The following is a 26,830-nucleotide window of genomic DNA, read 5'->3' on the forward strand; positions in this document are numbered from 1 at the left end:
CAACATTTATGGCTGTTCAAAGCCTCGTAAGGTGCCATTTTGATACTCGATTAAAAGCTATTATTGTATGCAAATTCAATCAGAGGCAAGTATCGTTCCCACTTACCTTCGATCATTATACATTTGGACTGACCATCTATTTTCGGATGGAAAGCAGTGTTGAAATGTAATTTCGTACCTAGTGTATCTTGCAATTTCTTCCAAAATCGTGATGTAAACCTCGGATCTCTATCTGAAACAATAAAGATAGGTACTCCGTGCAATCTCACAATCTGGAAAATATAGAAATCAGCAAGCTTCTTAAGTGAGTAATCTGTGCGAATCGAAACAAAATGAACCGATTTAGTCAATCTATCCACCATATCCCAGATCGCATCTTTCTTGCTCGGCGTTAACGACAAACCGGATACAAAATCCATCGTGACTTTGTCCCATTTCCATTCTGGTATCATGATTGGCTGAAGCAATCCAGAAGGTACTTGATGTTTGGCTTTAAATTACTGACAGATTAAACATTTCGAAACAAAGTCAAAAATGTTTCGTTTCATACCATGCCACCAGTAAAGTTGTTTCAGATCATTATACATTTTCGTACTACCCGGGTGAACAGATAATCGACTATAATAGGCTTCATCCAAAATCATCTGAATCAACTCTGGATTTCTTGGAACACATATTCAGTTTCTAAACCTCAAACAACCCTCAGCATCGACTCGAAATTTTGAATCAACATTCAAGTCATATTGGCCCTGCTTTGCTAACAAATCATTATCAACTTTCTAAGCGTCACAAATCTGTTGAATATATAATGGTCATGCTTTTAACTTAGCTATAATCGAACCATCATCAGACATAGCCATATGCGCATTCATTGCAAGCAAATCAAATAGTGATTTTCGGCTTAAAGCATCAGCAACAACATTTGCCTTTCCCAGATGGTAGTCAATCACAAGCTCATAATCTTTTAGCAATTCTAACCATCGATGCTGTCTCAAATTTAGATCTTTCTGAGTCATCAAATATTTCAAGCTTTTTTGATCGGTATAAATGTGACATTTCTCATCAAACAAATAGTGATGCCATATTTTCAATGCAAACACAATAGCTTCCAATTCTAGATCGTGCATCGGATAATTCTTTTCGTGCGACTTTAATTGTCTCGAGGCATAAGCTATGAATTTGCTTTACTGCATCAAAACACAGCCCAAACCATTCAAATATGCATCACTATAGATAACAAATTCTTTACCCGATTCTAGCTAAACTAGCACTGGAGCTTCGGTCAACAGAGCTTTCAATTCTTTTATTTCAATCCATGTCATTCTATACGGAACTATCTATATCGAAGTCATCCCAGGCACTAACTCAATACCAAACTCTACCTCTCGGATCGGTGGCAAACCTGACAATTCTTCAGGTGACACATCCAGATACTCACACACAACTGGTACTGATTCAATTTTCTTTTCAGTCACTTTAGAATCAAGTACATAAGCAAAGTAAGTTTCACAACTCTTTCTCACATATTTCTGAGCTAACGTCGAATATATCACTGTTGGTAAACCATTCATATCATTAAACTCAATCCGATTAGTCTCATCATTTGGCATCTTAAATCAATAGTCTTTCGTTTACAGTTTACAACAGCATCGTGTAAAGTCAACTAATCCATACTCAGAATTATATCGAACTTGTCGAATGGTAACAATATCAAATCAGCTGGAAAACATGAATCTTGAACCATCAATGGACAATTCTTACACATTTTGAAAACCAGAACACACCGGCCTAAGGGGTTTGATATTCTAATCACAAACTTAGCAGACTTTATAGGCAAAGTCTTATTGGATACTAAGGTCTCACCTACATAAGAATGAGTCAAACCAAGATCAATCAATGCAATTACACTAGTATCATAGAGAGTGAATATACCAGTAATAACATCTGGGGTTGAAGCCTCCTCGCAAGCGCGAATGGAATAAGCTCTGGCAGGTGCGCGAGCCTCAAATCGAACTGCTGTGTCTTTAGTTCCTCTCTGACTGCTACTCACATTACTCGTATTTCTGGGTGGTCTACCTCGAGCTGACATGTTACTCGGTCTCGCATTCTATATGATATATTGCTCGGCTAACATAGGGCACTCACGAATGAAATGATCCATCTACCCACATTTAAAACATGACCGATCAAGCAATCTACAGTTTCCAGGATGTCGTTTACCACAATGCCTACACTCAGGTCGATTCGACCGAACATTACCAACACTAGCAATCGAAATGGCTCGTGAACTCACATGTGGTCTGTCTCGATCACGTCTAGAAAAACTCACAGTATTCTTTGATCGGATAAAATCATCCCTGAATTTCTTCGATGCTGACTGAAATGTCTTACCCGATGATCTCTTACAGGAATCTCTGGCTTCAAAATCAACTTTTCTTTTCTTTTCTTTTCGTATAACTTGGAAAGCTATAGGAACTTGAGGGGGTGAGGTTGTTGAGCAGCCAGATTCATTCGAACAAACTCCATGAACCACTCATTCATTAGCTGGAAGAAGGCTTGCCTAGCCTCTCCCTCATACAACTTGAAATCGGCCTAGAATCAGCCGACACTGCCCCCTGAGTAGGAGCGGGCGTATTACTTTTTACGTCATTTGTTACGATTCGATTGAGATCCATTTACATACGAAAACACATTTTCAAATGTCAGGAATCATCACACTATGTATAAAATATGGCATGTATAGCTAGACTCACACGCGCTACGTTAGTCCTAGAATTGACTAAGTCGTAGCTCTGACACCAATCAAATGTAACACCCCTAACCCGTATCCATCGCCAGAATAGGGTTACAAGGTATTACCGGACAAGACACAAATTCTGAGCAATCGTATGCATAAACTTGCTCAAACTCTTAAACCAATCGAATATTAACATATATAACTAATTTAAAGTCTATATGAATCATATCATAAAATTTTGATTTTTGTTTTCAAACAAATAATCAGTTATGTAATTCATAAGCAAATAGTGCCGAATATATCATTTACCACATAACATATGCACATATCAATGATAATACAAATATTTCAACCTATTATTATCATACATAAATCATATAAAGCAAACATATTAAAGTATATATCATTTTTAGCAAAACTCCATTCGGCACAATAAGAATATATCAAATTTAACCAAATCATTCATACATTACTACATATGATTTGAAATGACTAAAACATGAACAAATCTACTTATAAATTCATGTTTGTAGTTTTGCACAAGACTAATAGGTCCTGTACCAATTTAGACATATTTTAAACGAACACCAAATAGTCTATCCATCAAAATACATACAAAAGTTCACGAATCATTTCCATAAGGGAAATCGAATTTCACATACAAACAACTTTAATGTTATTCTTATTTGACCGAATAATAAACTTATAAATCAATCAACTTATGCTCATCATTTAATGACTAGCCTATACACTACTCAAACATCAATTTTTAACCAAGTCGGACATATATGGATCACATAAAACTCATATAATCTTCTTGTTTTACCAATACACAAAACACTATTCATTTGGTCATTTTTCAGTGCGTTAGCCGAATGTAATCATGTTTAATACATATGCTTTGTTCAATGTTTAAATTTTCATCATTTTTAATCTATCACTTTATAAGCTTATAACCTTTCATAGAAATAAATCAATATACATGTATATGAACCATAATTTGCACATCAAGTCAAACATATTACAAATATATCTCATCTTATATATATAAAAAATATCAAACCAATACATCATATACTTATATATATATATAAATGTTGAATCATGATTAACTTACTAACATGATTCATAACAATTTTTTCACTTAACGCAAGCATATTGAACTCACATTTATCACAAGCCATAACCGAATTACCTAGTTACCATAATACATAGCAAATCTAAATAAAACATGTTTCACATATAAATACAAAGCATGGCTGAACCATCAATCAAATATAAATCTATTACCAGAATTAAACATTTAATCGAATACATTCATCAACCAAATTAAATCATTACTATCAAATACAATACATAGTCGAATCATTAAAACAATAGGTAACATAACAAGCGAAATTCATACTTATATATCTATACCATAGCCGATTCAACCAAACCAAATAAAATCATCATTTGAGCATAGCATACAAACCAAACTTAGCTCACACAAGAAACCATGATCAATATAGCAAATACTTATATATCAAATTAGCCATTTTCGCATGGCATATTATATAAAACACTTCAAACATATCCGTAAAGTAGTATAGCCTATACATGCCAAAGGTTCGAAATTTAGCTTTTAAAAATACCAATGAACAGATGATAGTGTGACGGATTTCACTGACGATCCCCAAGCCCGTAACTAGTCTCCAAAATCTATAAAAAAAAAGAAAACATACACACATAGTAAGCTATCACAGCTTAGTAAGTCATAAACAAATAAACAACTCAATGACATAATCAACTCAATTTAACCAAACCAATTCATGCTCTCATAGTCACATTTAATCCCAAACTTGCAAATTCATATATAACATATACATTCATGTATCAACTCTTACTTGGCTGAAATACATATATATCCATTATCAAAGCTATTATATACTTCCAAGGTCAAAATATTATCATATAGACGAATATATATACACATTCATATATGAATACACATGTTTCACACTTTAATATCACATACTTATATCATTTTTCCGAACATAGATTTGCATTCAATATACATATAACCAACTTAATAACGTGATTCATATCATCACTTCAAATACCGAAACTTACTTTAATTTCAATACATTAGCTAGCACATACTTGAACCTTTTAATTCGATTTTGCATTCAGTCTTTACTTAACATTGCCCATTAAATCATTCAAAATTAAATGGAATATGTAACGCCCCAATTTTTGGGCCTAGAAGTATTGGGCCTTGAGTCTGGGTTCGGGTGGAAAATGGCCCGAATAATTTGGATGTTAATATTATTTCGTATGTTTAGTTTAGTAATTAAATAAATTACGAAGGGTTTATGGTGGTGGAAAAAAAGGCCCAAGAGTAAATTTAATTCGAGGCAATTCCTGAATTTTAATTTTGGGAGAGAGGGTTCTGGCAATATGGGCTTTTAAAGTTGAGGTGGTAAAATAGGACACAAATAAGGCCTTGGTAAAGTGGCAAGGTGGCGTCACTAAGTTCCTTAAAAAATGGTGTTTGGGAAGGAACTAAAGGTCCAGGGTTCAAGTTGCAAGGTAAACATATTGTTACTTTTTAATTTTAGGCATGTGCCGGGCATGTGATCACTTAAGTGAATTTCGGCAAGGGCCTTAGGGAGGTTGGGCCGATTGTTTTAGTTGATATTAGGGTTAGGTTCTTTTCATTTTCTGTCTTGGAGAATTAGAATTAGCCACCTGAAAGCTTTCACTGCCATTCATCTTTTCTGAGTTCTCACAAAAGCCGAAAACGCAAATTCCTTCTCCTTGGTGCCTATTTCTTCTTCCTCTCTTTTTCCTCCATTTTCTTTCTTCTTTTTTGCTTTTTCTTCTAGTCGAAACCTTCTGATCACCTTACTCACCTCCTCTGTCAATCCCATCCACCACAAAACCTCCATAGCCGATTGCCATAAAAGTCAAAATCTCGAAAACTTACTTCTTGTGCCGATTTCTCCAAGCCAAAATCCTTCAGTTATTTTTGTTCTTTTTGATCAACTTTCATCTTTTTTAAACCCTTAGTATCTGTCGGCAACATTACTTCAAAGTTATAGCCTCAAATCATCATCTTCTTCATCACTTAAAAAGCCGAAATACCATAGATTTAGGGACTTATAGCTGAAACTTCAGATCTCCTGGATTCGAGTTCTACTATCGTTTGGAGGATAAATCTATATAAAATCTGCATAGACATCAAAGAGGATTAAGTGGTAAGTGCTCATCACCTCAGATCTAGTCTTATTTTACAATTTAGAAAAGCCGAAGTCCCTAAAATCTAGGGAGGCTATCGATTTGGGCATAGGGCTTTAAGGGTCTTTAACCGATGATTTATTTTGGTTATTAGTGTCTTCTAGAGGTTTGATCGGAGGCTTGGATCTTTGGAATAACTAGACTTAGATCTAGTCATCGATTTTCAGCAAAAAGGTAAGAATCTAAAGGCTTTAGGGGCATGGTTTGAATATGGGTTGCTGAATATTGGGATTGGTTATTGTGGGTTGCAATCAAAGAATTGTGGTAATCAATTGTAGGACATCGTAAGGGATCTCGTAGCAGTCGTCGCGAAACAGGTGTGTATTGAACACCCTCTCATAGTTCAATTTGGCAAAAGCCGAAATGCCGAAATTTCGGCATTTCGTGGGCTTGTGAGTGTGCCAGTGCTCACAAGAAATTTAGAAATCATTAGATTTGAAATTGCAAAGTGGTAAGTTAGTCGTGTGTGAAATTTCGTGTACGTCTGTAATTGGGCCTCGATAGGCTAAAACTGGGCCCAATGGGCTTACGGGCCCATACGGGTAATAATAATAAATAAAAAAAGTATAATATAAAAAAATAGGCAATAAGTATGTTCTGTTAGACTGTAGAATCGAAACTGCTTAAACCGGTAAACTGGTCATAAAACAAATGGGCTTAAATTGCTAATGGACATTGTAGGGCCCATTAGGGGTTTTAGGGCCCAACGGCTAAAGTTGTGAAATTGAGATGAATAAATTATTGCGATGTCAAATGGGCTAGTAAGGACAGTAACATTTGTGAGAACCCTTAAAACTGATAAAATTACTGAAATACCTTTTTAGGTGGAAAATTTACAGTTTTACCTCTAGGAGCAAAATTACTGATATACCCCTAGGGTTAAGGTTGACCTGAATGCATGTTTGACTGTTACTATTTACTGCATGCTATGTTATTATTATCTGATAAGGTTGACCTGAATGCATGTTTGACTGTTACTATTTACTGCATGCCATATTATTATCTGATGCATGGGACTGGGTTATTGATGGAGGAAAAACTGAAAGTAGCTTGACCAAGTACTGGAGGCTTTGCCTCAACTTACTGATATCTGAGCAGCAATGCTGCAACTGTGGAGTGTAGTGCTGGGTGGGTTGAGCTATTCCCCACATGGAGTGTAGGGCTGGTACGGATGGAGTGTAGCGGTTGGTTATAGGCTGGGTTGGGCTTGCATACACGAATATGTCTGTTTTGTTCTAGAATGGGCCTATGGGCCATATTGTTATCTAAAAAGGGGCTAAGGCCCAGTTTATCATATTTTGAAAAGGGCTTCGGCCCAGTACCCACTGTTATCTAAATAGGGTTTAGCCCAATGGGCTTGAGCTGACTTGGGCTTTGGATGGGTTTCCATACACACTGAGTTTTCCAAACTCACCCCCTTTCTCTTCCATCCTTACAGGTGAACCCTAGTTGGTGGACTTGGAGCTAGCGGGATTCAGAGTGGCCACGAAGATTAAATTTCTGGTTTTTAAATAAATTTCAATTAGCTTCCTTTTAAATTTCGCATTTATTTTTTACTATTTCTATTTTGGTTAAAGTTGTAATAAGGCCGCTTTATTATTTTTATTTTGGGTTTTTTAAATTACTTAAATTGTTTTCAACTTGAGATTCACATCACTTAAATTGATTCCTTAAAATTGGATAGCCCTAGGGTGCGTTTTATAAAAGTTACTTATTTTCAAAATATCACAATAACTGAGCAAAGCTTCCGCAACGTAAATGTTTTCAAAGGAAATAAATATTTTAAATAGACTAAAACTTAATTTGTTGTTCGTGGACAAGTAATAAGCTTAAAGTGTGGCAATGGATGTGTGCATGTCTAGGATTGGATCATGAAAGAGCTAGGTACTTAAGCAGTTTAATTGACTCACCTCCTCTTTTCTTGGATCCTACCTGGTGTGTAGTATCCATTCACTTTAATTTAAAACAAAAATATTCTTTAAACACTAAGAAAGATTTTAGATAAAACATGACTTCTCTAATAACGCTTCAATGTGACACGCCAGATTCGATCGTAACGTCTAAGCCAGGTTTGGGGTGTTACAGAATACTTGGATAATCACACATATCGTATAATGCCAATGTCCCAGACGTGGTGTTACATGTAATCACATATCGATGCCACTGTCCCAGATAGGGTCTTACACGTAATCACATATCGATGCCAACGTCCCAGACATGGTTTTACACGTAATCACATATCGATGCCAACGTCTCAGATGTGGTCTTACACATAATCACATATCAATGCCAACGTCCTAGACGTGGTCTTACACGTATTCACATATCAATGCCAATGTCCTAGACGTGGTCTTACACATATTCACATATCGATGCCAACGTCCCAGACATTGTCTTACACATAATCACATATCAATGCCAACGTGCCAGACGTGGTCTTACACGTATTCACATATCGATTCCAACTTCCCAAATGTGGTCTTACACGTCGTCACATATCAGAATCACATATCGAATCCAACTAAAAAATGTACCATTATAAAACTAAATTATAAGATCATATAACACACAAATCATACCACATTCACAATTTTCATTACTCAAAGCTGATTCATAACTTACTAATAATCATTACAATTATTTATAGATCATATATATTGAAATTTAACAACATCTATTTGCTTATAAACTTACCTTGAACAACGATAATCAGAACAAAACGATTATTCGATAACTTTGGTTTTCTCCCGATCCAAATCTGATTTCTTTGGTTCCTGATCTAAACATATTCAAATTAAACTCATTCAAACATAATTTCATTAAATTTAGTTCAAAACCACATAAATGGGTAAATTACCATTTTGCCCCTGACATTTCACACTTTTTACAATTTAGTCCAATTTGCACAAAACACAAAACATGCAAATTTTGAGTACACCATGCTTAGGCTGAATCTTCGTTATGCTCATACAAGTCCATACATTTCATTTATTTCACATTTTAGTACCTTAATTTATTATTTTTGCAATTTAGCCCTAATTACTCAAATTCATCAAAAATTCCAATACAAAATATATTAATCCAAAACATATCTTTCATACTTCATCATCTAACATCACAAAGCTCATAAATTCATCAATGCATAACTCAAAATAGTAATCAAAATAAAAAATTAAGGCATGGGCTTTGTAAATTTCATAGCAACGATCTTAAAAACGTAAAAATTATAAAAAATCGAGCTAGTTACATACCTTAATCAAGTTATCAAATGGCTGAATACCCTAAAGCTTTATTTCTTTCCTTCCTTTTGAAGTTTCGGTCATGTGAAAAGGATGAATGCATGGTTGTTTAATTTATGTTTTATTATAACATATATATTATTTAACATTTTACAAGTTTAACCTTTGTTATAAAATATGAAACCATTATAAACCATGCCTTTAACCATCCATCCTTTATAATATGGGTTTAATTTCCTTTCAAGGACCCCACATTATAAAGAAAATAGCAAATTAACACTTTAATAAATAGTTAGCAACTTTTATAACTTACACGATTAAGCCCTTTTACTAAATCGGGCACTCAAACGACAAAATTAAAACACAAAAATTTCACGGATATTAATTCATACATAATAAACGCAGAAAATAAATTTTAAAAATTTTTTACTCGAATTTGTGGTCGTGAAACCACCATTCCGAATAGGATCTAAATTGGGCTATTACAGATAAGGACAAATTACTTCCAACACGCATCCCCACGCGGTGGCGAGTCTGCATGGACTGTCGTAAATTAGATGGAGCCACAAGGAATGATCATTTTCCACTTCCCTTCATTAACCAAATGTTAGATTGCCTTGTTGGAAAAGCTTATTATTGCTTCCTAGATGGCTATTCTAGGTACAACTAAATTTCTATTGCACCAGAGGATTAGGAGAAAACAACTTTCACCTGCCCCTGTGGTACATTTTTCTTTTTGTCGTATGCCTTTTGGTCTTTGCAATGCACCAGCCACATTTCAAAGGTGTATGATGGCAATATTCTCAGATATGATCGAAAACTCTTTAGAGGTTTTTATGGATGACTTTTTAGTTTATGGGAATGATTTGATCATTGCGCTAACAATTTGGATAAAATACTGAAGCAATGTAAGGACACTCATCCTGTCTTGAATTGGGAAAAATGTCATTTTATGGAAACTAAAGGCATTGTGCTTGGCCATCGCATCTCTAATAAAGGTATTCAAGTAGATAAAGCTAAGGTGGAAATCATTGAGAAATTACCCCCACCGACAAATGTGAAAGGTATTCGTAGCTTTCTTGGACATTTAGGATTTTATTGATGGTTTATTAGGGATTTTGTAAAAATTGCAAAACCATTGTGCTCATTACTGGAACAAAATTAAAAATTCCTCTTTGAAGAGGCATGTCTGGATGCCTTTATTTAGTTAAAGAAGCAGCTGGTCAATGCACCCATTGTCGTTGCACCTGATTGGTCTCAAGCTTTTGAAGTCATGTGTGATGCAAGTGATTTCGTTGTGGGTGTAGTGTTAGGACAACAACATCTATTATACTAGCAAAACTATTACAGAGGCTCAACTCAATTATACCGCCACAAAGAAAGAATTGTTGGCTGTAGTCTTTACCTTTGACAAGGTTCACTCTTATCTTGTCGGCGCAAAAGTTACAATTTTCACTGATCATTCTGTGTTGCGATATCTCTTTGTGAAAAAAGATGCCAAACCAAGACTGATACGATGGATTTTATTGTTGCAAGATTTATAAAAGACTGCAAGGGGTAAGAGAATCAAGTTGCCAATCATTTGTCTAGATTGGAAATTGACAACAAAAACGGGAAAATACTTCCAATTGTTGACACATGCCCAGATTGGATGTTATTCGTTGTCGATGTAACTCATTGGTATGCAGATTTGGTTAATTACTTGGTGTGTGGTAAGCTCCCATTGAGTATAAAGGGCCATAAAAAAGAAAAATTTCTTTGTGACGTAGTGAAGTACCATTGAAACGAGCCGTATTTATTCAAGGTATGCAATGACAACATTATTCGACGTTGTGTTCTAGAAGAAGAGATGCTTTCAATCCTGAAGCACTATCATGATGCTCCTTATGGAGGCCATTTCAGTGGTATGAGAACTGTTGCTAAGGTTTTACAATCAGGATTCTACTGGCCATCATTGTTCAAAGATTCTCATAATTTTGTGAATCAATGCGATAAATGTCAGCACACTGGTTTTATTTCCTGACGTAATGAAATGTTGCAACAGCCAATTATAGAAGTTGAATTGTTCGATTTGTCGTTGTATTCATTGATGACATTTTGATTTATTCACGGGATGAAACTAAGCATGCCGAGTATTTGAGAATTGTATTGCAAACTATGCATGATAAACAGTTATATGCAAAGTTTAGTAAATGTGAATTCTAGTTGTATAAGGTTGGTTTTCTGGGGCATATTGTGTCAACATCGGGTGTCCGAGTCGATCTGAGCAAGATTTCTGCAATAATGGATTGGAAGCCTCCAAGAAATGTATTCGAAGTTCGCAATTTTCTAGGATTAGCTTGTTACTATAGACAATTTGTGAAAGGCTTTTTGACAATTGTGACTCCATTGACGAGATTGCTTCAGAAAGACATAAAGTTTGAATGGTCCAAAAAATGTCAGAAAAGTTTTGATTAGCTGAAAACTCTTTTTACTGAAGCTCCAATGTTAGTACAGCCAGAATCGGGTAAAGAATTTGTGATTTATAGTGATGCATCATTGAATGGTCTAGGCTGTGCTTTGATGCAGGAAGGCAAAGTCATAGCTTATGCCTTGTAACGCCCCAATTTTCGGGAATTCTGTAAAAGTTGTAAAATTTAAAATTCTGTGTTCTGTTTGTTATGTGTAGGATTAATCATGTTGGTGGGCCTCTAGAAGGCCCAAGCTTAGGATAAAACCCGATAGTTTTAATTAAATTTAATTCTATAAGAGGAAGGGGTTCTGATAAATTGGGCTTTTAGGAATTATTTGTGAAAAATGGATCACAAGGAAGCAAGTGGTAAAGTGGCATGTGACGCCACTGGGAAGGATGTAGTGGCGTGTGGAAGCTTGGGGAGGACCCAGGTTCAAGTCACAATGACAGAAAATTAAGTGATTAATTTTTATGTACAGGAAAGGGAAGTAGTGGAACTGAAATAAAAGCCTGTCAGGAAGAGTTTAAGAGGGTAAGGGGATTGAATAAGGATAGAGATAAGGGAGGAAATTTAGGAGCTGATCAAGGAGGATGGTGTTGGCCGAATAGTGGACTCTTGAGGAGCAAGAGTTGGCCGGCCAAGGGTTTCTTTAGGGGAAAATTTCGGCTAGGTCAAAAGCTAGGTATAAATTCGGCATTTGGGAGTGTTGTGCCGTTTTTTTCTTTTCTGACCATTCTTCCTTCTCTTCCTTTCTTTTCTTTTATTTTTCTCTCCATCTATCTTCTTTCTTCTTTCCTCCATTGCCGAACCTTCCTACCATCTTGTTCATCTCCATTTTTCCCTTCAACCGTTTCAAAACTTCATAGCCTCTGGCCATAAAAAGTCGAAATCCCGAAAGCTTGATTCTTTTTGTGCCGATTTCTTATAACCAAAACCACATCTCTTCTCTTCATCATTTGTGGCCGATTAACCAGCCCTCTAAAACCTCAAGTTTTGACGACAAGACCATAGCAAAACCCTCTCGTTTTACCTTTCTAAACACAAGTTGCAAAAAGCCAAAAACCCCACATTAAAAGGGATTGGCCGAATACTAAAGTCACTGAAAGCTCGACTTTTGTTATCATCTGAGGGCTTAGATCTACATCGGGATCGAGTGGGAAACTTATTGGAATCATTCACTAAGGAATCGGTGGTAAGTCTTCTCCAAAACTTAGTCTTCTTACATATTTTAGAAAAAGCCGAAATCCCTAAAAGTTAGAGAGGTTGTCGATTTGGACTTGTAATCCTGAGGGGTCGTAATAACTATTTTGTTTTGGTAATAACGTGATTTAGAGGTGGTTGATCAAGGGCTTGGACAGGTGGAACGATCGGATCTTTGGAGTCAACCATAGTTCGGCAGTAAGGTAAGAGCAATAAGGGTTTTAGGTATGTTTGGCCGAATGTGGTAAGGGACTATATACTCAATTTTATTTCGATATTTGGAGTAATATTAAGTGATTCGATTGTAGGCAGTTCGTGTGTAGATCTCGTCGAGGAAACCCAAAAACAGGTGTGTAACTGACACCCTCTCATAGGCTAGATCGGCAAAAGCCGAAAAGCCGAAATACCGAAAAGCCGGTATTTTGGGCACTTGCGAGTGTGCAAATGCTCGTAAGACATATGGGTAATTATTACTGGTAATAAAAAGTGATAAAACTACAGTATGCGCTATTTTGTGCATTTTGATATTTTGGGCTTAATGGGCCAAAACTGGGTTTTTGGGCCAACGGGCCCAATTCGGTAAGAACACTTGGTAAGTGTTTCTGGCTAAACGTAATGGCTACGATATGCATGAAAACCTTAGAAATAGTTAGATGTACTAGAATACCCCTATGTATACAAAATTACCCTTATACCCCTATGTATGCAAAATGACCTCTATACCCCTAGGGTTAATTTTGTCTGAAAAGCATGATGAATTAAATCTGTATGATGTATGCCATGAAAGTATATCTGTTGCATGGGGACATGGGTTATATTATGAAGGAAGCGTCCTGGTGGCTATGCCACAAATTATCTGTTCTAGTGGCCCTGCCACATATATCTGTTCTGGTGGCACTGCCACAAAATATCTGTATCTGGTGACTCTGTCACATTTTCTGTATCTGGCAGCCATGTTGCATATTTCTGTGGCGTGTAGCGGTTGGGTGGGTCGAGTAGTCTCCCCACATGGTAAAAGGATGGTATGGGGGTGTATGTGGTTGGATATGGTTGGGTTTCTGCATAAGCATGATATATCTGTTCTGGTCTGTTCTGGGCCTACGGGCTTTATTCTGATATCTGTTCTGGGCTGAGGCCAACTTATTCTGTCTCTGTGGTTTGAACTGATTTAGGCTATGGTTGTGTTGAATTACACATTGAGTTTTCCAAAACTCACCCCTTATTTTCACCCTCGAAGGTAATCCTCAACCATAGTGGGCTTGGAGCTGTGAGGGATTTGGACTGGCCACATGTTTCTACGAACCTGGTTTCTTTCTGGTGAACTGGACGTCCTTTTAATTTCATTTATGGTTTTGGGTTTTAAGTGTAATAAGGCCATTTAATTATTTTTATGGTTTTGTTTTACTTCTATTATTTTATTTTATTATGATGAAAGAAAACTATGATAACTAAGGTAAATGGGTTTTCAAAATAACACGTTTACAAGTAAGACTTCCGTTAAGCAAACATTTTCAAACTTAATCATTTTCTTAAGATAGACATAACCAGACGATTTTTCTCAAAATTATACGAGTTGTTAAGGTGTGGCAATGGTGGTGTGCATGTCTAGGATTGGATCCGAAGGGAGCTTGGTACTTAAGCAGTCCGACGGACTCACCTCTTCTTTTCCTGGTTTCCTACCTGGTGCACAGCTTCTATTCACTTTAACCTACTTTTAAAAGTAACTTTTACAACACCAATTAAGTTTTCCAAACTCAGTAATACGGAATGTTTTGTACGCATCAATGTGGTGTACTGGATCTGATCATAACGTCTAGGCCGGGTTTGGGGTGTTACATGCCTCGAGACAGTTGAAACCGCATAAAAAGAATTACCAAAATCATGATTTAAAATTAGCAGCTATTGTGTTTGCATTGAAGATTTGGCACCATTATCTGTTTGGTGAGAAATTCCATGTTTACTCAAATCACAAGAGTTTGAAATATTTGATGACATAAAAAAATTTGAATTTGCGACAGCGGAGATGGCTAGAATTGCTAAAATATTACGAGCTAGTGATAGACTAGCATCCAGGAAAAGCAAATGTTGTTGCTGATGCTTTGAGCCGAAAATCCCTATTTGGTTTACGTGCAATGAATACTTAGTTAGCTCTATCTAATGACGGCCCAATTGTAGCTGAATTGAAAGCAAGACCATTGTTTTTATAGCAAGTTTATGAAGCTCAAAAAGTTGATAATGAAATGTTAACAAAATGAACTCAATGTAATTTGAACCCTGATTCAGAGTTTTAAGTTGATGTTGATGATTGATTGAGATTTAAAGGCTGAATATGTGTTTTGAGGAATTCAGAGTTGATTTAGATAATTTTGAACGAAGCATATAGTAGTTGTTTATCTGTTCATCTGGGAAGCACGAAAATGTATAACGACTTGAAATAGTTTTATTGGTGGTATGGTATGAAATGTGACATTTCAAAGTTTATTTCTAAATGTTTAATTTGTCAACAAGTTAAAGCTAAGGATCAAGTGTCATCTAGTTTATTACAGCCGATTATGATTCCCTAGTGGAAATGGGATAGAGTGACTATGGATTTTGTGTTGGGCTTACCCCTATCTCCGAGTAAGAAAGATGCAATTTGGGTTGTTGTTGACCAGTTGACAAAATCAGCTCATTTTATTCTTGTGCATATAGATTATTTGCTTGATAAGACTGTGAGTTGTATAACTCTGAAGTTGTGAGATTACACGGAGTTCCTATTTCTATTATTTTAGATAGAGATCCGAGGTTCACATCGAGGTTTTGGAAGAAACTACAAGATGCACTAGGTACAAAGTTACACTTTAGTACCACTTTTCACCCGCAGATGGATGGTCAATCCGAGCGAGTTATACAGATACTCGAGGATATGTTGAAATGTTGTTTTCTTGAGTTCAAAGGTACGTTGGAAAAGTACTTGTCATTGATTGAATTTGCGTATAATAGTAGCTTTCAATCGAGTATTAAAATGGCACTGTACGAAGCTTTATATAGTCGGAAGTGTTGAACACCGTTGTACTGGACTAAACTAAGCAAGAATAAGATTTACGGGGTTGATCTGATCAGAGAGACTGAAGAAAAAGTCAAAGTGATCAGTGATAGTTTCAAAGTAGCGTCAGATCATCAGAAATCTTACGCAGACTTGAAGCGAAAAGATATTGAGTTTTAGGTCGGGAATTAAGTGTTTTTGAAAGTATCTCCGTGGAAGAAAATACTGCGATTTGGTCGTAACGGCAAGTTGAGTCTGAGATTTATTGGGCCGTATGATATTATCAAACGAGTTGGACCAATTGCTTATCGGCTAGCATTGCCATCTGAATTAGAAAAGATACATAATATATTTCATGTAAAGATGCTTCGAAGATACAGATCCGATCCTTTGCATGTCATTTCCCTGACTGAGGTTGAAATTTAGCCTGATATGTCTTATGATGAAGAATCAATCCAGATTTTAGCTTGTGAGATCAAAGAGTTGAGAAATAAAAGAATTGCATTAGTGAAAGTATTGTGGCATTGACACGGGGTTGAAGAAGCTACGTGGGAATCCAAGGATGCTATGAGAAAGCAATATCCAGACCTATTCACTAGTAAGAATTTCGGGGAAGAAAATCCTTAAGGGGGGAGAGTTGTAACAGCCTAGTTTTAGCTAAATCAGAACAGTGGATTCGAAACCACAAATTTGAGGTCATAAAATTATTTTAGTATTATTTTTAGTGTTTACAATATGTGAATACAAATGTGTGAAAATTTCGTGAGCTAATTTTATCGTTTAATAGCTCAATTTGAGAAAAAGGACTAAATCGAGTAAAATGCAAAAGTTGCATTCTATATGATAAAGGTATCTATTTGCTATGGTTTATTAAATGAGAGGTCATTATGTTGTAATTAGACCTTTGATAGTGGATAAGGACATAAATGGCCTTGAATTATGGGTTTTATAATGGTTTTAATTAAGGTTGAATTAGTAAAATGTTTATAAATGATATTATAATAAATAAATAAAAGAAATTTTGTTCATCTTTTCACTATGTTAGCTGAATATTGGAGGAAAAAGAAGCCAAAAATATTTCTTTAGGGTTCGACACTTATCTAACTTGATTAAGGTATATTTTGAGCTCAGTTTTTGATGATTTCTATGTTTTTGTGATCGTTGCTTCGTATTTTAGATAGCCCATGCTTCAATTTTTGAAAGTGTTGATGATTTTGTAAGATGCCATTGATGAATGCTTGAGTTCTTGAATGTTTGAGGATGAAATATGAAAGTTTGGTGTTGAATATACATGTTTTTTAAAATATTTTTTTGTAAAAATGCATATTAGGGATTAAATTAAGAAATGTGTAAATTGAAAGGTTAAAATGTGAAATAAATGAAAGTTATGGGCTGCTATGAAGCTATATAAAATTTGGCTTGTAACAGCCCGATTTAGGTTCTAGTCAGAATAGTGGTCTCGGGACCATAAATTCGTTGTCAGGAAAATTATTTTATTATTATTTTGATGTATTAGCATGTTTTTAAGAGTACGTGAAAAATTTGGTGAGTCAATTTTAGCGTTTAGAAGCCTAATTGAGAAAAATGACTAAATTGCATAAAGTGAAAAAGTCCTATTTTGATAGCTAAATGTGCCAAATAGCTAGAGAACCTAAATTTGGGTTTTTAAAGAGCAATTAGACCCTAAGATTTGTGCATGGCCGGCCATAGGAGGTAATTTTGGTCAAAAAGTCCAAGTTTGGTGGGTTTGGTTGACTAAAATAGAAATAAAATAAAATAAAGATGATATCATCCTATTTCCCATTTCTTCTCCACCGATTGTTCAGCCATTTTTGGGGGGTTTTGATCTTCAAAAATTTCAGCAACTTTAAGCCTTCACAAGTAAGTGATTTTTATGGCTTTTCTTGAATATCTTTGTACTTTTGAAACCCTTGAAGTATGAGCTTTCTAATGAGGGTACTATTTTGCAAAATGATTAAGAATTTAGGGTTTTCCCATGAAAGGATTTGTGATGTTTGCTGAGTTTTTATGGAAGAAACTGAGTCTTGGGTATCTTATAGACAACTTTTGTGAAAGGTGTTAGCATGGAAACACCTAAAAGGGCTATATTGCATAAGTTGTAAAATTGTTGTTAAGTATGTGAAATGGTGGGAATTTAGAGTTGCTATAAGAGTAAAAAAGGTTCGGCTAAGCTTATGATGTGAAGAAATTTGATAAAAAAATTAATTTTCGGACCTAGGGGTAAAATGGTTATTTTGCAAAAGTTTAGGGGCAAAATGGTTATTTTGCCCAAATATAGGTTATTGAATACTTAGATTGATAAAGTGATTAAATTTGTGAATTTTTGATATTATATATCACGAAATATCGAATCCAAACCTAGATTGGGGGAAAGCCAAGCAAATTGACTAAATCAACTAGTTGCTACATTTTGTAATCCGAGGTAAGTCGTATGTAAATAATAGAACTACATTGCTTATGTATGTTTTGAATTGTATTTGAATTATTATAGCATGAATTTCTTGATTTTGGAAATGAGATAATATGATGAGAATAGAGATAATATGATTCCCGAATGAACCTCAAGAAATAAATTGGATATTCATGCCTTTACAGTTAAGGTCACTTGTGTGAGCTAGTGAAAGACATGTTTGGGACATGCATCGGCCACATTATGAGAGCCAGTGTAAGACCATGTCTGGGACATGGCGTCAGCATTGAGACGAGTGCTAGTGTAAGACATGTCTGGGACATGCGGCGACCTCGAGACGTAAGCTAGTGTAAGACATGTCTGAGACATGCATCAGCTACGAGATGTGTCAGTGTAAGACCATGTCTGGGACATGGCACCCGCACAGATATACTAGAACTTGTGTAAGACCATGTCTGGGACATGGTGTCGATGTCTGACCCCATATTTGTGGCTAAATGAGTATTCGATAACATTCCATATGGTTCAACGGTGAAAGTATGATTTAAAGTTAACTAAGAGAGTATAACCGTGACGTGAGTGGTACAGGTACCTATATGGTATGTATAAAATGTGAGCTCATTATATGTGATATGAGGTGTAATGAATATTGATGAGTAAGTTTTGCTTATGCCACTTGTGTATTATAATACTTGTTGATGAATGGTAAAGATATGTTGTATATTTATTTATGTGCAACTTACTAAGCTTTATGCTTACTCCCTCTCCTTTTTCCATTTTCTTATAGAGCCGCCTATCTAGGTCAAGGATCAGCAGAAGTCAGAGATATCGATCACACTATCAATCGAAGCTTTTGATATAGTTTGATTTATATTTTTTAAAATGGCATGTATAAGGCTTAGACATTGCTATTTTTGTGTCATTAAAAAAACTAGCCAAATGTGTTAGCTTAGGTTGGGAACCCTAGGTGTGTGTAGCTGATGATGGCTAATATTCATTTTGATTTATATGCAAATATGTTATTTTCATAGATGAGTAAATTGCATAAATGGAATGTTGTTCATTGTGGCTAGTTTGGTTGCTTGGGATAGATTTATCTTGATTGTGGTTGCTGCTATGCAGGTTATGTAAGAAAGGGTGGCAAATAGGCTTGGTAAATAGCCTTTATATTGTCCATACAAGTAGACACACGGGCGTGTGTAGCCAGCCCCATAGGTGTGTTGTCAATCCATGTGTCGCCTGCATGTAAAAATTTCAAGTCAGTATGCATGATAGTAAACATATGGACAGAGACACGACCATGTGTCTCAGCTGTGTGAGGGACATGGCCTAGCACACGGGCGTGTGCCTTGGCCGTGTATCATTTTGAGTATGCTGACGTCAAAAAATAGAATGTCCATGTTTTTGCACAAGGGCTAAGAAAAGGTGTGTCATAGTCGTGTGATGGACACGAGCCAGGCACACGGGCGTGTGCCAGGCTGTGTGAAAACCCCTATAGGTGTGCATTTAAAATAAATTCCACACAAGTGGAGGACACGGGAGTGTCCCTATATTGCTTAGGCCGTGTGAGCCACACAGGCCATCAACACGACCCGGTTGTAACGGCCATACGGGAGTGTTGCCCTTCTACACGGGCGTGTGCCTTGTCTTAAAGATAAATTTTTCATAAATGGTTTAAGAGCCCGGGCTGATCCTGAATAGTTTTTAATGGTCGATTAGGGGCTCGTAAGCCAATAATAAGAAGTTTAAAATAGAAATTGAAAAAGTTTCAAATTGGACCGAGTCTGGATGACTTATGAACGTTGGGTGCATGAGACTGAGTTTGGTAATGACTCGGATTCTGCTTCAGCGTGGGTTACGAGTATGGTGTGTTACATGGCTAGCATGCAATTAGAAAGAAATTTTGTGAAATAAGGACCAAATTGTAAGAAATGTGAAACCCTAGGGCCTAAAGTGAAAAAATGCTCAAATAGGTATTTTTGGGTTAAATTAAAGATGTAGTTGAATAAACATGTTGAATTTGTTATTATATAGATCAAGAAAAGAAGAATTCAGACTTAGATCGAGGTAAGAACAAAGTACTCGATTAATCGGCTAGTTTCATTGATTCTACGACAAGGTAAGTTTGTAGGTGTTAATTTCATTATAAATGAATGTCATATGCTTTGATATAGCATAAAATGTGTTTATGAGATTGCAGATAATGTTTGAATTATGAATACAACTATACGAAAATGTTCAACGAAGAAATTGATAAGCGAAACTTTCCGGTTAAACCTTAAGTACAGTGATGATGATAATGTAATGTCATTAGGTTAATGCATTGGCTTCGGGCCAAGATATCGGCATTTTAGGTGTGAATAATACATTGATTTGGATACGAGCCATGGTATAGGTATTTTGAGAGGAGTTACCTTGATTTGGCTACGGGCCATGGTATAGGTACTACGGGATAAGTTACCTTGATTTGGCTACGGTCCTTGCTATAGGTACTTATCGATTATGATTTGTGAGAATCTGATTTCTATCCCTAATGATTTAATAGATAAATAAATGCCGTGGTTGAGAAAGTGGTTAGTACGATATGATACAGGTATGTACGGAACCTATTCAAGTACTACACTGAGAAAGTTTAATGAATTGGTATTTAATTACGTTTGAGACATGAATAAGGTTTGTGTTAATGTAATGTTTTTTTGGTAATGTAAAAATGGTTGAACTATATTATTTGATAAATTGAATTGCTTAACTATGAACTTACTTTTTTTAAACAGTCAAAGCTAGCTTAGACTCGGGGATCATCAGAAGCATCGTCACACTATTGATCATTTTGTTGGTACTTTGAAAGCTTTGTATATATATGGTATATGGCATGTATAAGCTAGTGTCATTTTGTTATATTTTGAGCTATGATGCTAGCCATATGATTTGGCTTATTTTGGTATGTTTGCCATAGTTGTGGATATAGTTAAATGGATGTTGATTTGGTTAATTATCAATGTTTGAGGAATGGTAAATTTTAATAGTTTTGGTATATGGATTTGGTATATTTGTATATGAAAATTAGTACTAGAATTGGTTGATGATATATAGAGTGATATGTGATTGATTGGGCATGTTTTTGGTTGCCTAAAAATGTATTGAAATGGTGCTATTTTGGTTGATTTGTATGTTTGTGAAAAGGGTGGCAATTTGGCTTTACAAATGGCCTATTTTTGTCCATACGGGCAGAGACATGGGTGTGTGTCTCAGCTGTGTGCGACACACAATCATGTTACATGGCCGTGTGTCCCCTGGGGTAGCCCTATGATTTAAGTCAGTATACCCTATAGGTTTGACACGGCCTAGACACACGAGCGTGTCTACTGGCCGTTTGTGTTACACGGACTCACACACGGGTGTGTGGTCAGCCGTGTAACCCAAGTCAGTAACCTCCTTAGTTTTCCCACAGTCATGGCACATGGGCTTGTCTTCAGCCGTGTGGTACAAGTCAGTATGTATGCCCTGTTTCCACACGGTCTATGCCACAGGCGTGTTTGGTGGTCGTGTGAGGCACACGGCCTATTCACACGGGCGTGTGACCTATAATTTCATGAAATTTTTCTAAGTGTTCGAAATTTTTATATGTGATTGATTTAGTCCCAAGCCACTCTTATGCATGATTTAAGGTCTCGTAGACCTATTTAAGGAACTTTGTGTATATGAATGAATGATATGCGATATTGAATGTTTGATGAATGTTATATTGTTCGATAATGCCTCGTAATCCTATTCCGGTGATAGATATGGGTTAGGGGTGTTACAATATTATTTTATTCCTGTTTTATAAAGCTTGTTTTCTTTCCTTTTTGCAGAATAATAAGGTACCAATGTTGACACAACAAGATGCGGTTGTCAACGCATTATGTACCACTGTTACCATTAATCAAAATTTAGGAAACTTCAATATTCATTGTTAGATCAAAAAACACATAGCTGTTTGATCTGTTTGAGCAGGCACAATTCTTATTGGACTACAAAGCATCCAAGCAACCATTTTTATTCTTTTTCTTTACTTAATATCCCACCTTTTTCACTTAAAATCGTCTTCCCTCCATAAAGATGGCAAGAAAAAGAGCTTTGACTAAGAAAGCCAACAAATCTACTGAAGAACCTGCGTCCTCCGCCACCGCAGTTCACGAGTCGAAATCCCCCAGGCAAGTGTAGAAAAAGGAACTAGTAATCTTTTTGAATAAAGTTGTAAGGGAATGATTTCAAGACAACATATTACGCTGAAATTTTCAACCCGAATAGGGCATTTCCCTATCACAACAATAGGAGTTAGGCAAACAAATTCACCGAACCATTTCTAAATTGAAATGGGGAAATTTATGCACACACCCTAGTAGTTTTTCCTCTTCCCTGGTACGTGAATTCTATGCCAACCTCTATGACCAAGATTTAGAATGAATTTTTATTCGTGATGGTCTACTCTATAGCAGCCCGTTTTTAGTCAAATCGAAATAGTAGTTTTAGAACCACAAATTCGAGGTCAAAATATTTATTTTATTATTATTTTAATTTTTAGAACATGACTAAGTGATCATGTGAAAATTGAAATTGCATTAATTTGTGATTTTATGAAATAAGGACTAAATTGTGAAATATGTGAAATATGTGGGGCAAAAGTGTAAATGTGTTTTAAAGTGTGTTTTGGACTAAATTGAATGGATAGATGAGTGAATAAGTCAATTTTGAATATATTTAGATCAAGAAAGGAGAAATACAGATTTAGATCAGGGAAAGAATAAAGTTACGGAATAGTTGATTCGATTCACCGTTTTAGCATCCGAGGTAAGTTTTTATGTTATAACTTCATTTCAAATGTATTTTATATGCTTTTATATAGTATAAATTGTGATTATGTGACTTCAGACAAGTTTGGGAATGATTCGATGATGATTCGACAGTTGGAAGCCTGATTGGACCTTAAGAATAATTTAGGATGCTAGTGACATGTCATTAGGGATACTTTGAGTTGGCTTCAGGCCATGATATAGTACTTCAAGTGCGAGATATACTGATTTAGCTTTGGGCCATGCATATTGGCTGATTTTGGCTTCGGGCCATGATATTAGAACTTTAGAAATAAGCTACCTTGATTTGGCTACGGGCCATGGTATATGTACTTATTGTTTTAGATCCTTGAGTATCCAAATTCTCTTCCGAATGGTTCAACGGGTAAATGTAAGATGAGAATGTGTATGATATTTGTATGGGATGATACAGGTATGTGTATAAACTATTTTAGCATTGAATCAAAGATATGAGGATGGAATTATAGTTTGTGAATAAGTATATGAAAGGTTTGTTAGTTAGTAAGCTTTATATTGCTTTATTCAATTTATTGAATTATAATTTTGAGATTGTATTAAGTTTGTTTCATATGAGTTTACTAAGCTTTATAGCTTACTTTGTTTATTTTTTTCGTGTTTTATAGTGTTATCGAGCTAGCTTGGATTCGTGGACCGTCGAAAATCGCATCACACTATCTACCTATCACTTGGTACCTTTGAACTTTGATATATTAAGTATATGGCATGTATAGGGACTTTGGTCATGTTGGTATGTTCTGGTAATGATTTTGGCCATTTGATTTGGCTTGTGAATGTATATGTCTTGGTTTGTATTTAATAGCCATGAGAGTTGGGTTAATTTGAGTTAATTTGCTTGTGTATATGTGTATATGTTTAAAGTATTTGTTATGTAAATTGAGGTTGGTTGTGTGATGCTTGACAGCTATAGCTGTTATGAATGTCAAATAGTTTATTTATGGATAATGGTATGTCTGTGAAATTAGGCTAAATAATGCATACTTGAGTTTAGCCATTGTGATGTTTAAATAAGTAAAGTTTGATACAAATGGGTATGTTATGTTTTAGTGATTTGTATATATGTAAAATGGAAGTATGGGATGCGCATAATATATGTTTGAATTGGCTGGTTTAGATGATTAGATATGTTATGTGTTTTGTGCCATATGAATGGTGTAAGTGTACACAAAATAAGGAGGCAAAATTGCTTGGTAAATAGCCTATTTTTGTCAACACAGGTAGAGACACAGGCGTGTGTCTCAGCCATGTGTGACACACTGTTAAGTACACGGCCGTGTGTCCCCTAGTGTTGATTTTGAAATTTAGTCAGTATGCTCCACACGGCCTCACATACGGGCATGTAACTTGGCCGTATGGCATAAGTCAGTATACCCTACAGCTTTGGCACGGCCTAGCATACGGCCTGGTACACGAGCATATAGGGCTATTTTTAGGGCATACGTGTGTGTTGTCCGCGTGACCCAAGTCCGAGAGTTACATCGGGTAGGACACGGGCTGGGACATGGCCATGTGCTCCCATTTCGAATGTCCACACGGCCTGTGACATGGACGTGTCTGGTGGTCGTGTGAGACACACGGCCTGGCCATACGGGCGTGTGTGCCCTGTTTTGAGAAAATTTTCAAAGTTTTGTGGAAATTTCTTAAGTTATCGGTTTAGTCCTGAACCACTCCTAAAGCATATTTAGGGCCTAGTAGGCTCATATTATATGACAAATTGATTGAGATTGAATGATGATTGTATGAATTGGTTAAATGCATGTGAAAAGTATGTATAAATGTGTTGTAAGTTTGATAATGCTCCGTAACCCTATTCCAGCATTGAATACAGGTGAAGGGTGTTACATACTCCCATGTGATGCCAACACAATTAATGAGTTGTATAACCTTACAGTCGATGTCAACGAACACTTCAATTTTTTTGCGAAAGTGACGGACGAGAAAAGGGACCTACTCGTCCGTAGAAAATAGACCGGCATTTTGGTTTTCCCATCATTGGTAATATCACTATGTGAGTAGAAAGGCATTGTGCCCCAGGAAGATAAAAAAATCATGGATAATAAGGGTCCAATTAATAAAGCCTTTGTTAAGGGGATGACTCCTGGCAGAGAAACACCAATACTGAAAGAGGCAGGAACCAGCAAGACAAAGAAGGGAAAAGCCAAAGTCAATAGTAAAGGAACAACCCTGCATATAGAGACATTTTTATGGCATAAAATAAAAGATGTTGAGAAAATGGTTACTTCCATCAGTAATAGGCAAATCAAACTTGTTGGTACAATTGAGGACATGGAGTACTCTTAGAATTTGTTTTATACTTGTACTAAAGCCTGGAATAGTTCCATTGTAGCCACATTAAGCCAATTAAGCCCATCTCTAATATTGAACTTCCCAGTGTTTCCATCAGTCATTCGAAACTATGAGCATTCATCTGGAATGATGTGTTTGAAGACCGAGACCGATCAGTGGCATCTCCTCCCATCATACAAGTCTCTGATAATGAAAAAGATAAAGAATCCAGGGACATTAAGGAATGTCTGGGCAAGATTGATAGCTTGTTCAAGAATGGAATTTTTGCTGATCAAGAGAACACTGTTGTTGAGAAGGAAATTGATGCTTTAGAAGAAGAAGTTGTTGTCGAACAGGAAGTTGTTATTGAAGAAGAAAAAGTTGCTGAAAATGAGAAAGAAAAAGAAAAAGGAGATTTTGTTGAGAAGGTTGTCACTGCACCCAGATATGTGGGTGCAAATATTGATAATTTGGAGCAAACTGGAACGACACCGGTGGAAGTTGCTGAGGTCACTAGTGATAAGCAATGCAATTCATGGGGAATAGTGGTCTACACTGGACCACTCCAAGTGGCATCTCCTACACAAACAGCAACTGATGATGCCGGGGCTGAGCCAGGAACTGGGGAGTAATCCGCAGACCGTGCAAAGCCCAAACAAAAGAAAAGTAAGCACTCCAAGGATAAAAACAAAAGATGGAGGAGAAAGAAACATCATCCAGCCACATCGATAACTGCAAATAACTAAGTTAGTTTGTTTTAATCTTTAGTTATAGTTGTCATGCATTGCATGTTGATAAACCATAATTTATATGTATTTTTACCCCATGCGTAGCATATTTTTGGATGATTTATCCTTAGATTTGGTGAATCCGATGCTCCTAATCCTTTAATTTCATGTTTTATACTTAGATGAGCATAGAAGAATAAAAAAAGCGACAAACGGGCCGAAAATAGAAAAAATGGGCCAACGTGGGAAATTAACGCGACCTGAACTTCCTCACACGGGTAGACCACATGCCCGTGTCTATTTAGTAGAATCGATCATGACTTACACGGGTAGACCACACACCCGTGTCTATTTAACAGCCTTAAACATGGATTGGAGAAATTGCACATGGGTGCGTCACACGGGCGAGTCCCTGTTGCACCCAAATTTAGTCCTATTCAGAAAAGGCCACTCTTGAGGGCTTTTAGGCATTCTAAAGCCTATTTAAACATGCTAGAGGAGGATTAGAGGACACACACGGAGTAGGAGGCAAGGAATTACTCGAAGAAAGCCGATTGATCCATCTCAGAAGCCGGATT

Source organism: Gossypium hirsutum, chromosome A04 (assembly GCF_007990345.1).
Source record: "Gossypium hirsutum isolate 1008001.06 chromosome A04, Gossypium_hirsutum_v2.1, whole genome shotgun sequence".
In the NCBI taxonomy this organism is placed as follows: domain Eukaryota; kingdom Viridiplantae; phylum Streptophyta; class Magnoliopsida; order Malvales; family Malvaceae; genus Gossypium; species Gossypium hirsutum.